This window comes from Hyperolius riggenbachi, chromosome 3 (assembly GCF_040937935.1).
Source record: "Hyperolius riggenbachi isolate aHypRig1 chromosome 3, aHypRig1.pri, whole genome shotgun sequence".
NCBI lineage: Eukaryota > Metazoa > Chordata > Amphibia > Anura > Hyperoliidae > Hyperolius > Hyperolius riggenbachi.
The window spans coordinates 50,727,404-50,740,583 of NC_090648.1; the positions used below are offsets into that span (position 1 = coordinate 50,727,404).

At 46.4% G+C, this 13,180-nt stretch overlaps 1 protein-coding gene across 4 annotated transcripts in view; it reads left to right on the forward strand.

Annotated features, from left to right (window-relative positions):
- Nucleotides 1-13,180, forward strand: part of ACHE (acetylcholinesterase (Yt blood group)) — a 163,690-nt gene that overhangs the window by 65,692 nt on the left and 84,818 nt on the right. For 2 of the 4 annotated variants that reach the window (XM_068274093.1, XM_068274097.1), the window contains exon 1: nucleotides 11,805-11,922. The exons of 1 other annotated variant lie outside the window; for it this stretch is intronic. The gene's annotated coding sequence lies outside the window, so the exon portion shown is untranslated. Of the gene's footprint in view, nucleotides 1-4,391; nucleotides 4,505-11,804; nucleotides 11,923-13,180 lie in introns of those variants that run through there. One more of the 4 variants, XM_068274096.1, reaches the window with a different exon arrangement.

Here is a 13,180-nt window from a genome sequence, read left to right on the forward strand (position 1 = left end):
GAGAATACAGGCAGAGAGATACGGGGCACCAGAGCTAGCTCCTAGATAGAGAGAATAGAGGTAGAGAGATACGGAGCACCAGAGCAGCTCCTAGATAGAGAGAATACAGGCAGAGAGATATGGGCACCAGAGCTAGCTCCTAGATAGAGAGAATAGAGGCAGAGAGATACGGGGCACCAGAGCAGCTCCTAGATAGAGAGAATAGAGGCAGAGAGATACGGGCACCAGGGCTAGCTCCTAGATAGAGAGAATAGAGGCAGAGAGATACGGGCACCAGAGCTAGCTCCTAGATAGAGAGAATACAGGCAGAGAGATACAGGGCACCAGAGCAGCTCCTAGATAGAGAGAATACAGGCAGAGAGATACGGGGCACCAGAGCTAGCTCCTAGATAGAGAGAACAGAGGCAGAGAGATACAGGGCACCAGAGCAGCTCCTAGATACTGAGAATACAGGCAGAGAGATACGGGGCACCAGAGCTAGCTCCTAGATAGAGAGAATAGAGGCAGAGAGATACGGGGCACCAGAGCTAGCTCCTAGATAGAGAGAATAGAGGCAGAGAGATACGGGGCACCAGAGCTAGCTCCTAGATAGAGAGAACAGAGGCAGAGAGATACAGGGCACCAGAGCAGCTCCTAGATACTGAGAATACAGGCAGAGAGATACAGGGCACCAGAGCTAGCTCCTAGATAGAGAGAATAGAGGCAGAGAGATACGGGGCACCAGAGCTAGCTCCTAGATAGATAGAATAGAGGCAGAGAGATATGGGCACCAGAGCTAGCTCCTAGATAGAGAGAATACAGGCAGAGAGATACAGGGCACCAGAGCAGCTGCTAGATAGAGAGAATACAGGCAGAGAGATACGGGGCACCAGAGCTAGCTCCTAGATAGAGAGAACAGAGGCAGAGAGATACAGGGCACCAGAGCTAGCTCCCAGATAGAGAGAATACAGGCAGAGAGATATGGGCACCAGAGCTAGCTCCTAGATAGAGAGAACAGAGGCAGAGAGATACGGGGCACCAGAGCAGCTCCTAGATAGAGAGAATACAGGCAGAGAGATACGGGCACCAGAGCTAGCTCCTAGATAGAGAGAATAGAGGGAGAGAGATACGGGCACCAGAGCTAGCTCCTAGATAGAATAGAGGCAGAGAGATATGGGCACCAGAGCAGCTCCTAGATAGAGAGAATAGAGGCAGAGAGATACGGGGCACCAGAGCAGCTCCTAGATAGAGAGAATACAGGCAGAGCGATATGGGGCACCAGAGCAGCTCCTAGATAGAGAGAATAGAGGCAGAGAAATACAGAACACCAGAGCTAGCTCCTAGATAGAGAGAATAGAGGCAGAGAGATACGGGGCACCAGGGCTAGCTCCTAGATAGAGAGAATACAGGCAGAGAGATACGGGGCACCAGAGCAGCTCCTAGATAAAGAGAATACAGGCAGAGAGATATGGGGCACCAGAGCTAGCTCCTAGATAGAGATAATAGAGGCAGAGAGATATGGGGCACCAGAGCTAGCTCCTAGATAGAGAGAATACAGGCAGAGAGATACGGAGCACCAGAGCTAGCTCCTAGATAGAGAGAATACAGGCAGAGAGATACGGGGCACAAGAGCAGCTCCTAGATAGAGAGAATAGAGGCAGAGAGATACGGGGCACCAGAGCTAGCTCCTAGATAGAGAGAATACAGGCAGAGAGATACGGGCACCAGAGCAGCTCCTAGATAGAGAGAATACAGGCAGAGAGATACGGGGCACAAGAGCAGCTCCTAGATAGAGAGAATACAGGCAGAGAGACGGGGCACCAGAGCTAGCTCCTAGATAGAGAGAATAGAGGCAGAGAGATACGGGCACCAGGGCTAGCTCCTAGATAGAGAGAATAGAGGGAGAGAGATACGGGCACCAGAGCTAGCTCCTAGATAGAGAGAATAGAGGCAGAGAGATACGGGCACCAGGGCTAGCTCCTAGATAGAAAGAACAGAGGCAGAGAGATACAGGGCACCAGAGCAGCTCCTAGATACTGAGAATACAGGCAGAGAGATACGGGGCATCAGAGCTAGCTCCTAGATAGAGAGAACAGAGGCAGAGAGATACGGGCACCAGGGCTAGCTCCTAGATAGAGAGAATAGAGGGAGAGAGATACGGGCACCAGAGCTAGCTCCTAGATAGAGAGAATAGAGGCAGAGAGATACGGGCACCAGGGCTAGCTCCTAGATAGAAAGAACAGAGGCAGAGAGATACAGGGCACCAGAGCAGCTCCTAGATACTGAGAATACAGGCAGAGAGATACGGGGCATCAGAGCTAGCTCCTAGATAGAATAGAGGCAGAGAGATATGGGCACCAGAGCTAGCTCCTAGATAGAGAGAATACAGGCAGAGAGATACGGGCACCAGAGCTAGCTCCTAGATAGAGAGAATAGAGGCAGAGAGATACGGAGCACCAGAGCTAGCTCCTAGATAGAGAGGATAGAGGCAGAGAGATATGGGCACCAGAGCAGCTCCTAGATAGAATAGAGGCAGAGAGATATGGGCACCAGAGCAGCTCCTAGATAGAGAGAATACAGACAGAGAGATACGGGCACCAGAGCTAGCTCCTAGATAGAGAGAATAGAGGCAGAGAGATACGGGCACCAGAGCTAGCTCCTAGATAGAGAGAATACAGGCGGAGAGATACGGGCACCAGAGCTAGCTCCTACATAGAGAGAATAGAGGCAGAGAGATACGGAGCACCAGAGCAGCTCCTAGATAGAGACAATACAGGCAGAGAGATACGGGGCACCAGGGCTAGCTCCTAGATAGATAGAATAGAGGCAGAGAGATACGGGCACCAGAGCTAGCTCCTAGATAGAGAGAATACAGGCAGAGAGATACGGAGCACCAGAGCAGCTCCTAGATAGAGACAATACAGGCAGAGAGATACAGGGCACCAGAGCTAGCTCCTAGATAGATAGAATAGAGGCAGAGAGATACGGGCACCAGAGCTAGCTCCTAGATAGAGAGAATAAAGGGAGAGAGATACAGGGCACCAGAGCTAGCTCCTAGATAGAGAGAATAAAGGGAGAGAGATACAGGGCACCAGAGCTAGCACCTAGATAGAGAGAATAGAGGCAGAGAGATACGGGAAACTAGAGCTAGCTCCTAGATAGAGAGAATAGAGGCAGAGAGATACAGGGCACCAGAGCCCCGTATCTGATGAAGGAAGAATTGATCATTGGCCTGATGGGATGAATGCTAAATAGTGTATGGTCAGCTTTAGAGAGCCTCTATTCTCTCTGACTGGAAATAAGCTTGTTTCTTTTTTTCTGGTTTCCCATATGTGCTCTCTTGCCTTCTGTCTAGGAATGATCTCTGATGTTTTATGCCCATCTTTATGCTTCCTATGGGTACCCGTTTCTGGCGACATATATTTTTTTATGTTCTCTAAGAATGGTCTCTGGTTTCTAATAGGTGTTTTTATGCTCTATTTGGATTAGGCTCTGGTTCCACGTATCTGACCTTATGCTTTCTAAGTGCTTCGGTATTTGGAAGTGGTCTCTGGTGCATCATGTATGTCCTACTGTTCTCTAACCAAAAGCAGGTTCTGATGCCCTATCTTTGTGCCCATCTTTGTTGTCTACATAGGAGCTGTCTCTGGTGCTTATGGCTTCTTGTGATGCTGGTCCAATCTTGGAGTTGTCGGCTTTCCCATGTCTGTATTCGCTTTGTTTTGTAATTGTTCCTAGTCCTTATGATTTTCTGGCTGTGTTTGTCTCTTGGTAGAAATGACTGTCTAGAAACTGCTTCCTACATCTCCTTCTGTTTAGGAACTTTCTGTGGTGATGTCTGTGTAGCCAAAAAATTATCTAAATTTGTCTACCCAGGAGTGTTACCTGCTTATACTGTACTTGGTTGCAGTTGTCACGAAAGAGATGTCTCTGGTGGTCTAAAGCACCGTGCATGCATCAGGCGAAACTCGTCTGAGGCTGCCGAAACCGACTTCCTCTGCTCAGATTCAACATGTGTATTGTAGCCCTCGACCCCTCTCGACTGCTCGGCCATCGATCTCGCCAGATGGATCGCTACTTTTGAGAGCATTGTTCTCCCTGCCTACTCAATTCCCACATGATGCCACTCCCGTACCACTCCATTGTCCTTCCTCCTCCTTGCATAGCATCAGAATACGTCATTTAGCTTCGGTCCTACAAAGTCGCCCGAGGAATTGGGTGCCGATGACTGCCAGACAGCATTGGTCTTCCGTGTATAACGAACTGTCTCTTTAATTTCTAATCTGTGAGCCGTCTCTGATTACCTAGTTGTGAGCCTCTCTAGTAAATCATTTTTCTTGTTAATGTCCATGAACTGATCTTGGCAATCTGTGGTTATCTTAAGCACTTTTCTCTGGATCTGGTACGCATAGATCTGGATCTGGTGGCATAGTGCACATTGCCTCTGAAGACGCTCAGGAGAGCGAAACGGTCGTAAGGCGGCCCCCACTGCTCCCACCTCACCCCACAGCCACTTCAGTATCGGGTAGGACTAATTTTATTTGAAGTATTGTGCCTTGCTATTTGCATGAAGCCTCAAGGAATAAAGCTTTTTTATGCTGCTATACCTGCATGTGCCGGCTATCCTTCTACCTGTTGCTATAATACGGACAATGGTGTACACCAATATACAAAATACATAATTAGTGACAAAATACAAAAAATTATACAAAATACAGAATTGGTACTGACAGTGAGAAAAGTAACATGATGAATAAAATGTATAATGATTTCCAAGACACAAAAGGGGAGAGAGCCTTGCCCTTGCGAGCTTACAATCTAAAGGGAATGTGGTGGAAACAATAGGAGGGGTAGTATGCAGCAAATATATAGAGGCAGTGTGTTTTAGGGTACCTAGTAGGAGTGCAATTTGGTCTTGGGACAAAGGGGAGGAGCCTAAGGTAGCGCATATGCTTGTCGGAACAAATGAGTTTTTAGAGAGCGTTTAGAGGTAACAAAGGTTGGCGAGTGGGAGGGCATTCCAGAGGAGGGGTGAAGCTCGTGCAAAATCTTGATGGTGTAGTTGCTATTGCCATTTGTGTACCCCATGCACTGCACCATCTAAATTATGCTATAGGGATTGTCTTCTGCCTGCCACTGCAGCCTCAAGGGCTATCTCTCTTGGCCTATGCACTTCTCTTGCTCTTTTTGTAGGACCCTTGTCTTTATATCTTCCAACACTCACTATTGTTTGAAAGGCTCTTTTGTCTATGCTCATCTCTTGCTCACTGTTTCTTAAGTTACCTCTCACTATCTAGGGCTTGTCACTGCTATATTTAAGGTAACTGTCTTTGTTGCCCTTTCACCATCTCGCTCTCACTATTCAGTACCCATTTTTTACTTGCCTATAGAATGTTGTCTCTGTTGCACTGTATCAGTGATGCACTGTTTCCCCCAAAATAAGACCTACCCATAAAATAAGACCTAGCATAGTTTTTTGTGAATACAGTCATAATATAAGACCTACCCTGAAAATAAGTCTCAGTTTACAGTCAGATTAGATGTACCATATATTGCAGCGCATGATGGAATACACTTATGTGACCTGGTAACATGGGTGCTTCTGTTTATCAGGTTTTCCTGAGAAACATTAACTGGAATGGCCTGTCAGTAACTTCTCCAGCCAATTATATTTAATCTCTCTGCAATGACCTGCTTGTCTTGGGTGGCCCTACATCCTATGATAATAATACTGACATTTGTGTAGCGCTTTTCTCCTGTTGGGCTCAAAGCGCTCAAGAGCTGCAGCCACTAAGGATGTGCTCAAGAGGCCACCCTGCAGTGTTAAGAAGTCTTGCCTTGAACTCCTTACTGCATAGGTACTGACCCTAGCCAGGATTCAAACCCTGGTCTCCCATGTCAAAAACCGAGGCCTTAAAGCAGTAGGATTAGCCACACTATGCCAGGGAAAACAAACACATATGTAAGTAGATGAATACTTGATCTACTTACAATACACATGTATTGTACTGTCCACGTTTTGATTTCAGTGAATGTTATACAGTATAGTAAATGAAGAGAATTCTGTTCCTGGTGGGAACCATGTATTTTGCCCACAGCTGAGGCTAAATCCTGATGTCATTTCTGCCCTTTACTTTTTTTCTTGTCTCCTCCTATCGCTGAGTCGCCTCAGCCTTGCTTGTAAACACAAGTGAGCAGAGGATCATGTTTCAGATAAGCAGCTGGCAGGGAAATAAATGGAAGAGGAGGAATATATTATAGATAAAAAGAACCCCCAGCATTCAACTCTTTGGCACCGACTACTAAAGAGCCAGTGCTCCTTAAAGGGTAACTGTAGGGGGGTCGGGGGGAAAATGAGCTGAACTTACTTGGGGCTTCTAATGGTCCCCTCAGACATCCTGTGCCCGTGCAGCCACTCACCGATGCTCCGGCCCCGCCTCCAGTTCACTTCTAGAATTTCAGACTTTAAAGTCTGAAATCCACTGCGCCTGCGTTGCCGTGTCCTCGCTTCCCCTGATGTCACCAGGAGCATACTGCGCAGGCACAGACCATACTGGGACTGAGCAGTATGCTCCTGGTGACATCAGGGGAAGCGAGGCGGACCATTAGAAGCCTCGGGTAAGTTCAACTCATTTTCCCCCGACCCCCCCCTACAGTGTCCCTTTAAGTATGTAATAACTTCAAATCATAACACCGCTGCGTAATATGTTGGCGCTTTATAAATACAATAAATAATAATAATAATAACAGCAGAAAAAGTTTTGAAAGTTTTGAATGCAGGATTAGCACCTTTGGGCTCTATTCATAAAATTTTTGCGGTAAAAAAAATCTTGGAGGGAAAATACCGCTTCAGTATTTTAGACTTTTGTGCGCTAATTCATAACATTTTTTACAGTTGTATAAAAGGTCGGGGAATTCCCAAACTAAATTGGCAGTGCCGGCTGAGTTGATACATTTTCTATGTGCAGAGACAGAGTTACAATAAAAGAGGCAGCCCCAACTTCCCTTTAGATGTGCATTTTTTTTAAAACTGCCTCTCCTTGCCCTGAATCTGCTCTGAATCTGTCTATTAGTCTTTCTAAACAATCTATCTAATTGCCACAGCTTAGAAGAACTTCAAGAAATGTTACACATGCAGGATTTCTGATGTGAAATATATCTGAAAACAGGTACCCAAGGGGTTAAAAAACACAGCCTGGGTATTCCAGAAAGCCTTTTTTGTGCTGTTCTCACTGCTGCTGCCTGGGAGATCTGTCCCCATTAGTTTGGCTGTTATCCGCTCTCTTATCGCCTTTTCTAAACAGACAGTATTCTCCGTCCTGATACTGCCTCCTCTAATATTTATGAATTGACATGTAGTGACATGTGTTGAGATAATCACCACACAAGGCGGTAATTTCCCGCACTGCTCAGGAATGTCAGCTTTTCATGCGGAAACAGCTGTTATGAATTGACACTTTGCTAAATGGTCGGTAAAGTCAGCTGTTTTCAGCATTACCTCGTGCGGGAATGCTTTATGAATGGAGGCCAATATCACTTAATACACTCAGACGAGTTGCAGTTGAAATTTGATTTTTATGGTGACAATCCCGCTTTACTCAGTACACTATTCAGCCACTGATCTAGCTCATTGTTTCATTGAGATACAAAAGCCCCTTCACCATGGCATAGTAACGATCCAGAAGAAAAATAAGAAAATTGATCATTTTAAAGAGACACTGAAGCGAAAAAAAAATATGATATAGTGAATTGGTTGTGTACTATGAATAATTACTAGAAGATTAGCAGCAAAGAAAATATTCTCATACTTTTATTTTCAGGTATATAGTGTTTTTTCTAACATTGCATTATTCTATAATATGTGCAGATTACACAACACTCAGCATTCAAAATGAGTCTTTCAGAGCAGTCTGTGAAGTAATGACCTCTCGTCTAGCAGAGAAAAAGTAAACAGTACAATAACACTTGAGATAATAAAAGTCAGATAACAGCCCTCTCAACGACTAACTTAGTCGGAGAGCTTAATGGCTTGTTTGCATAGAGATAACAACTGGAGTTTCTCAACTCTTCCTGTACTGGAAACAATTAGACTGATGTATCTGATCTTAATGTTTTATTTCTTAGCTGTACTACACATACAAATCATAATATCATAATTTTTTTTTCGCTTCAGTGTCTCTTTAAAATGTGGGTGTGGAGAAAACTAGAGAGAGGTCCCTGGACTGCCAGAAAATCTATCCAGTCAATACTTATGAAATAAGGCTAGAGTGTTCACTAGAAGGGTTTGTTGCTACTATTACAACTCAAATACTTTGGGCACATAATGAGAAGACCAGATTCTTTGGAGAAACCCTTGATGCTTGGAACAATTGAAGGTAAAATAATAAAAGACAGCCGAGGAGCAGAGGCTAAGATGGATAGAAAGCATACGGCAGTGGCTGGATAGTGTACTGGTTAAGAGCACCGCTTTTGACATGGGAGACCAAGGTTCGAATCCTGGCTAGGTTCAGTACCTACTTAGTAAGGAGTTCAAGACAAGACTCCCTAACACTGCAGGGTGCCCTTAGTGGCTGCAGCTCTTGAGTGCTTTGAGTCCAGCAGGAGAAAATCGCTATACATTTATTCGGATTATTACTATATGCACATGCCTATGCAACAGCTGAAAGAAGCAGTGATTGACACACACATCTGGGGTGCAAAAGTACCCCACGAAGAGTCAGCGTCAACTAAACGAATGAGGAGGAGGAATAGGAGTGAAAAAAAGGAAGAGATATTCTGTGGAGTTCTAGTGGAGGAGTACGGAGCAAGTATATCACAAGTTAGGAGGTGGACAGGGGACATGCTAAGAAGTGGATCTGGCCGGCAGTCATTATTGCCTGAGCATGAAGTCATTATTGCTTGAGCATGAAGGCATCAATTGTCAATGACTTGCTAACATGAGAACAAAGGCTTGGGTTGTGTGCAGGAATGATATTCAAAAGTTTGCCCTAAAATGTAGCCTGTTGTAGCGGTACGTGAACAAATGTACTGGCAGATTGTGCTTGAATTAAATAAAACATCCCTGAAAATGAAAATACAAACATGGGGACACCGAGAGCCCAATATAGTGTAGTACGTACTGGTATAGAATGTAAAGTTAACAGTAAGTAGAATAATACTCACAAACCAGGGTTACCTCCAGGCAACCACTGTAAATGCAGGTGGGGAGATTAGACCTGTCCCCATTTAGGGATTAGAAGTCACTCTCTGTAGATCGGAAAAAAGGGGTATATCACCACCAGGAGTGAACACAAGTCTTGTAAACAGTGAACAGAGGAACCAAAAGAGTAAAACAAGATAAAATTGTTAAAATCGCTAAGGAGGCAGTGGCTGACTTACCTCCTTGAAGAAGACATGAAACAGTATTTCAATAAATGTATGTATTCTTGAAATTGAGTTTCATGTCTTCTTCAAGGAGGCAGGGGCGTAACTAGAAGTCCCCGGGCCCCCCTGCAAGAATTTGAGCAGGCCCCCCCTGGTGCCCGCTCATGGCCGTTTCGTGGGGCAGGAGGGGTCGTAGCATGAGGGGAGAGCTTTGCACATCAGCGGGGAGGGGGGACAGTCCCCCCCCCCCCTCACGTCGGGCTCTCCCCTCTGCGCTCCCCTTCTGCATCTATCTAAGTGTCAGCAACGGCGGCGGCAGCAGCAGCTATAATTACCTCCATTCACCACCGGAGGTCTCCGATCTGCAAGGGCTTCACATTACTTCCTGTTTTAACTGTCCCCCCTCCCCGCTGATGTGCAACGCACTCCCCTCATGCTGCCCCCCCCCCCCCCAAACCGCCATCAGGAAGCCCCCCCCCCCCCCCCCCCACGTGGGGGCAGGGGCTGCTTTCCCTATTGTTATGCCAGTGCAAGGAGGTAAGTCCACCCCTGCCTCTTTAGCGGTTTTAACTATTTTAGCTTGTTTTACTCTTTTGGCGCCTCTGTTCACTGTTTACAAAGAAAAAAAAGTCCCCGAAAATAAGCTCCACTGTGGGGTTTTTTAAGGCCGGCTTCAGACTGTGTATTCAGTGGTGCAGCCTGGAGACTTCAATGCTCCGCCAAAAACAGGCCTTCGGGGATTACCACATTAGTATGCAGAGGTGCTTGGATACCCCCATCACAGATTGGAATGATCACAAATTCGACTCCGCCCACTTACGAATTGACTCGTGATCACAAGTAGAAAAGGATATCCGACTCGAGTGCAGTTTTAAGTCGAATAACCGCATGTAATCACGAGTGGTATTCGTGATTAAAAACCCGCTGACTTAAATGGTTAATAGCAAAGCTCCTTTACATGCTAGGAACACTAAATTTGCCAGATATGTTTAGAAGAACAGTGGGAACAAGAGGGATTTTTTTTTCCAAAAAGACCCAATAGGCTGCCTGTCACTTGACAGGAAACTTGACAGGCTGCCTCTTGGGCCAATCAAAGTGCGGGGATAATGTCCTTGAAAGTGATTGGACCCGCAGGGGCTCAGGGCAGGATGAGTGGAGCTCTCGTCATTGGCAATTAGCAGGCATAAGTTCGTAGCGCTTGCTATGCTACTCTGATAAGGCACTCTAACGCTGATAAGGCGTGTTAACTATGATAATGCGTATTAACCCTGATAAGGCATGTTCATTCTGATAAGGCACGCTATTTGTTATAATGAATCAACCCCATAGTCTCCCTCTGTCCCTCTCTAGCTGTGGTCTCTGCTGACTTGGAGGGAGAGGTCTCTGTTGCCCTATGCTCTCTGTCTGTGTACCACCTGTCTCTGCTGTCTTGGAAGGGGCTGTCTCTGTTGCCCTATGCCCATCCTATGCTCTCTCTGTCTCTGTGTAGCACCTGTCTCTGCTGTCTTGGAAGGGGCTGTCTCTGTTACCCTATGTTCTGTTACCCTAGGCGTCCTATGCTCTCTCTGTTTCTGTGTAGCACCTGTCCCTGTTGGCCTGGTCTCTGTTGCCCTATGCCCATCCTGTGCTCTCTCTGTCTCTGTGTAGCACCTGTCTCTGCTGGCCTGGAGGGAGATGTCTCTGTTGCCCTATGCCCATCCAATGCTCTCTGTCTCTGTGCAGCACCTGTCTCTGTTGGCTTGGAGGGAGAGGTCTCTGTTCCCCTATGCCCATCCAATGCTCTCTGTCTCTGTGCAGCACCTGTCTCTATTGGCTTGGAGGGAGAGGTCTCTGTTGCCCTATCCCGATCCTATGCTCTCTCTGTCTCTTTGTAGCACCTGTCTCTGCTGACTTGGAGGAGCTGTCTCTGCTGGCAGGAAAGGAGCTGTCTCTGTTGCCCCATGCCCATCCTATGCTCTCTCTCTGTCTCTGTGTAGTATCTGTCTCTGGGTGGCTGAGAAGGAGCTGTCTCTGTTGCCCTAGACCCATCCTATGCTCCCTCTCTTCTCTGTCTCTGTGTAGGGGCTTTCTCTGTTACCCTATGCTCTGTTACCCTAGGGGTCCTATGCTCTCTCTGTCTCTGTGTAGCACCTGTCCCTGTTGGCCTGTAGGGAGATGTATCTGTTGCCCTATGCCACCCTATGCTCTCTTTCTCTGTGCAGCACCTGTCTCTGTTGGCCTGAAGGGATCTGTCTCTGTTGCCCTATGCCCATCCTGTGCTCTCTCTGTCTCTGTGTAGCACCTGTCTCTGCTGGCTGGGAAGGAGCTGTCTCTGTTGCCCTATGCCCATCCTATGGCCCCTCTCTTCTATGTCTCTGTGTAGCACCTGTCTCTGCTGGCTGGGAAGGAGCTGTCTCTGGTCCTGTCTCAGCAGTAGCAGGGAGGGGGACAGAGCCTGTGGCAGGAGAAGGAGGAGAGGAGTGGCCAGTGGCTGGAGAGACATTGAGATAAGCAGAGGGAGGAACAGACAGGCAGAGAGAGGGAGAGTGAATGCAGAGGTAAAGGATCTCATACAGGCAAGATCTGTTCAGATTGTCTCAGGTAAGAGCGGCTTTCACCCTCCCAGTGCACAGTCCATGTGTGTCAGTGTGTACAGTGTGTGTGCAGTGTGTGTGCTGTGTACAGTGTTTGTGTGCTGCATGCATTCCCTGCAAGGCAAGGCTCCAGAGTGACTGACAGCTCCCTCTGGCAGGATTGCCCTCTCTGCTTGCATGCCTGTGTGTTTGCAGATTGGAGTCCCATCTGTCTTGTGTGAAAGCGCAGATTGCGTTAGGATGCCTTGTTTGTGTTTGTGTCGGTATGTGTAGGTGTGTGTGTGTAGGTGTGTGTGTATGTGTGTGTTTGTACAGGCAGGCAAAGGGTGGAGGGGGTGGCAGCAACTGATGGAAACAGAAAAAGAGATACAAGCTGTACAGTATGTATATTCTATGGCAGGGGAGAGCGTAAGGGGTGTGTGTGTGTGTGTGTGTGTACATATAAAATACACACACAGAGTTATATATGTGTGTGTTTGTGTGTGTGTGTGTGTGTGTGTACATATAAAATACACACACACAGAGTTATATATGTGTGTGTGTGTGTGTGTGTGTGTGTGTGTGTGTGTGTGTGTGTGTGTGTGTACATATACAATGTATGTGTGTGTGTGTGTGTATGTATATATACTGTGTATATATATATATATATATATATATATATATATATATATGTATACATATACATATATGTATACATGTATACATACATACATACATACACAGAGGCCACACACACACACAGATATACATACGTACAAACACATACACTCATTTATATACGTATATACAGCGATCCACCATATCATTAAAATCTTTGAATGGCAGTGTGAATTGCATAGATCTTCATTATATTGCCATCTCCAAAGCCTGGTACACATCCAATTTTGATTGGCTAATGACTGGCCAAGCCTACCAGGGCTGTGGAGTCGGAGTCGAGGAGTCAGAGCAAATTTGGGTTCCTGGAGTCGGAGTTGGAGTCGGTGGTTTCATAAACTGAGGAGTCGGGAGTCGGAGTCAGATGATTTTTGTACCAAATCCACAGCCCTGGAGTCAGAGCCATTTTGGGTACCCGGAGTCGATAGTTTCATAAACTGAGGAGTTGGAGTTGGATGATTTTTGTATCGACTCCACAGCCCTGAATCCTACTACTTCCATGTAATATGAGCGTTCACCCACACAATCTTTTCATAGTATTCAAAATCTTTTGGCTCCCCTACTACATGGAGCTGGTAAAATTGATCAATTAAAATAGCTTGCAAGCCTAC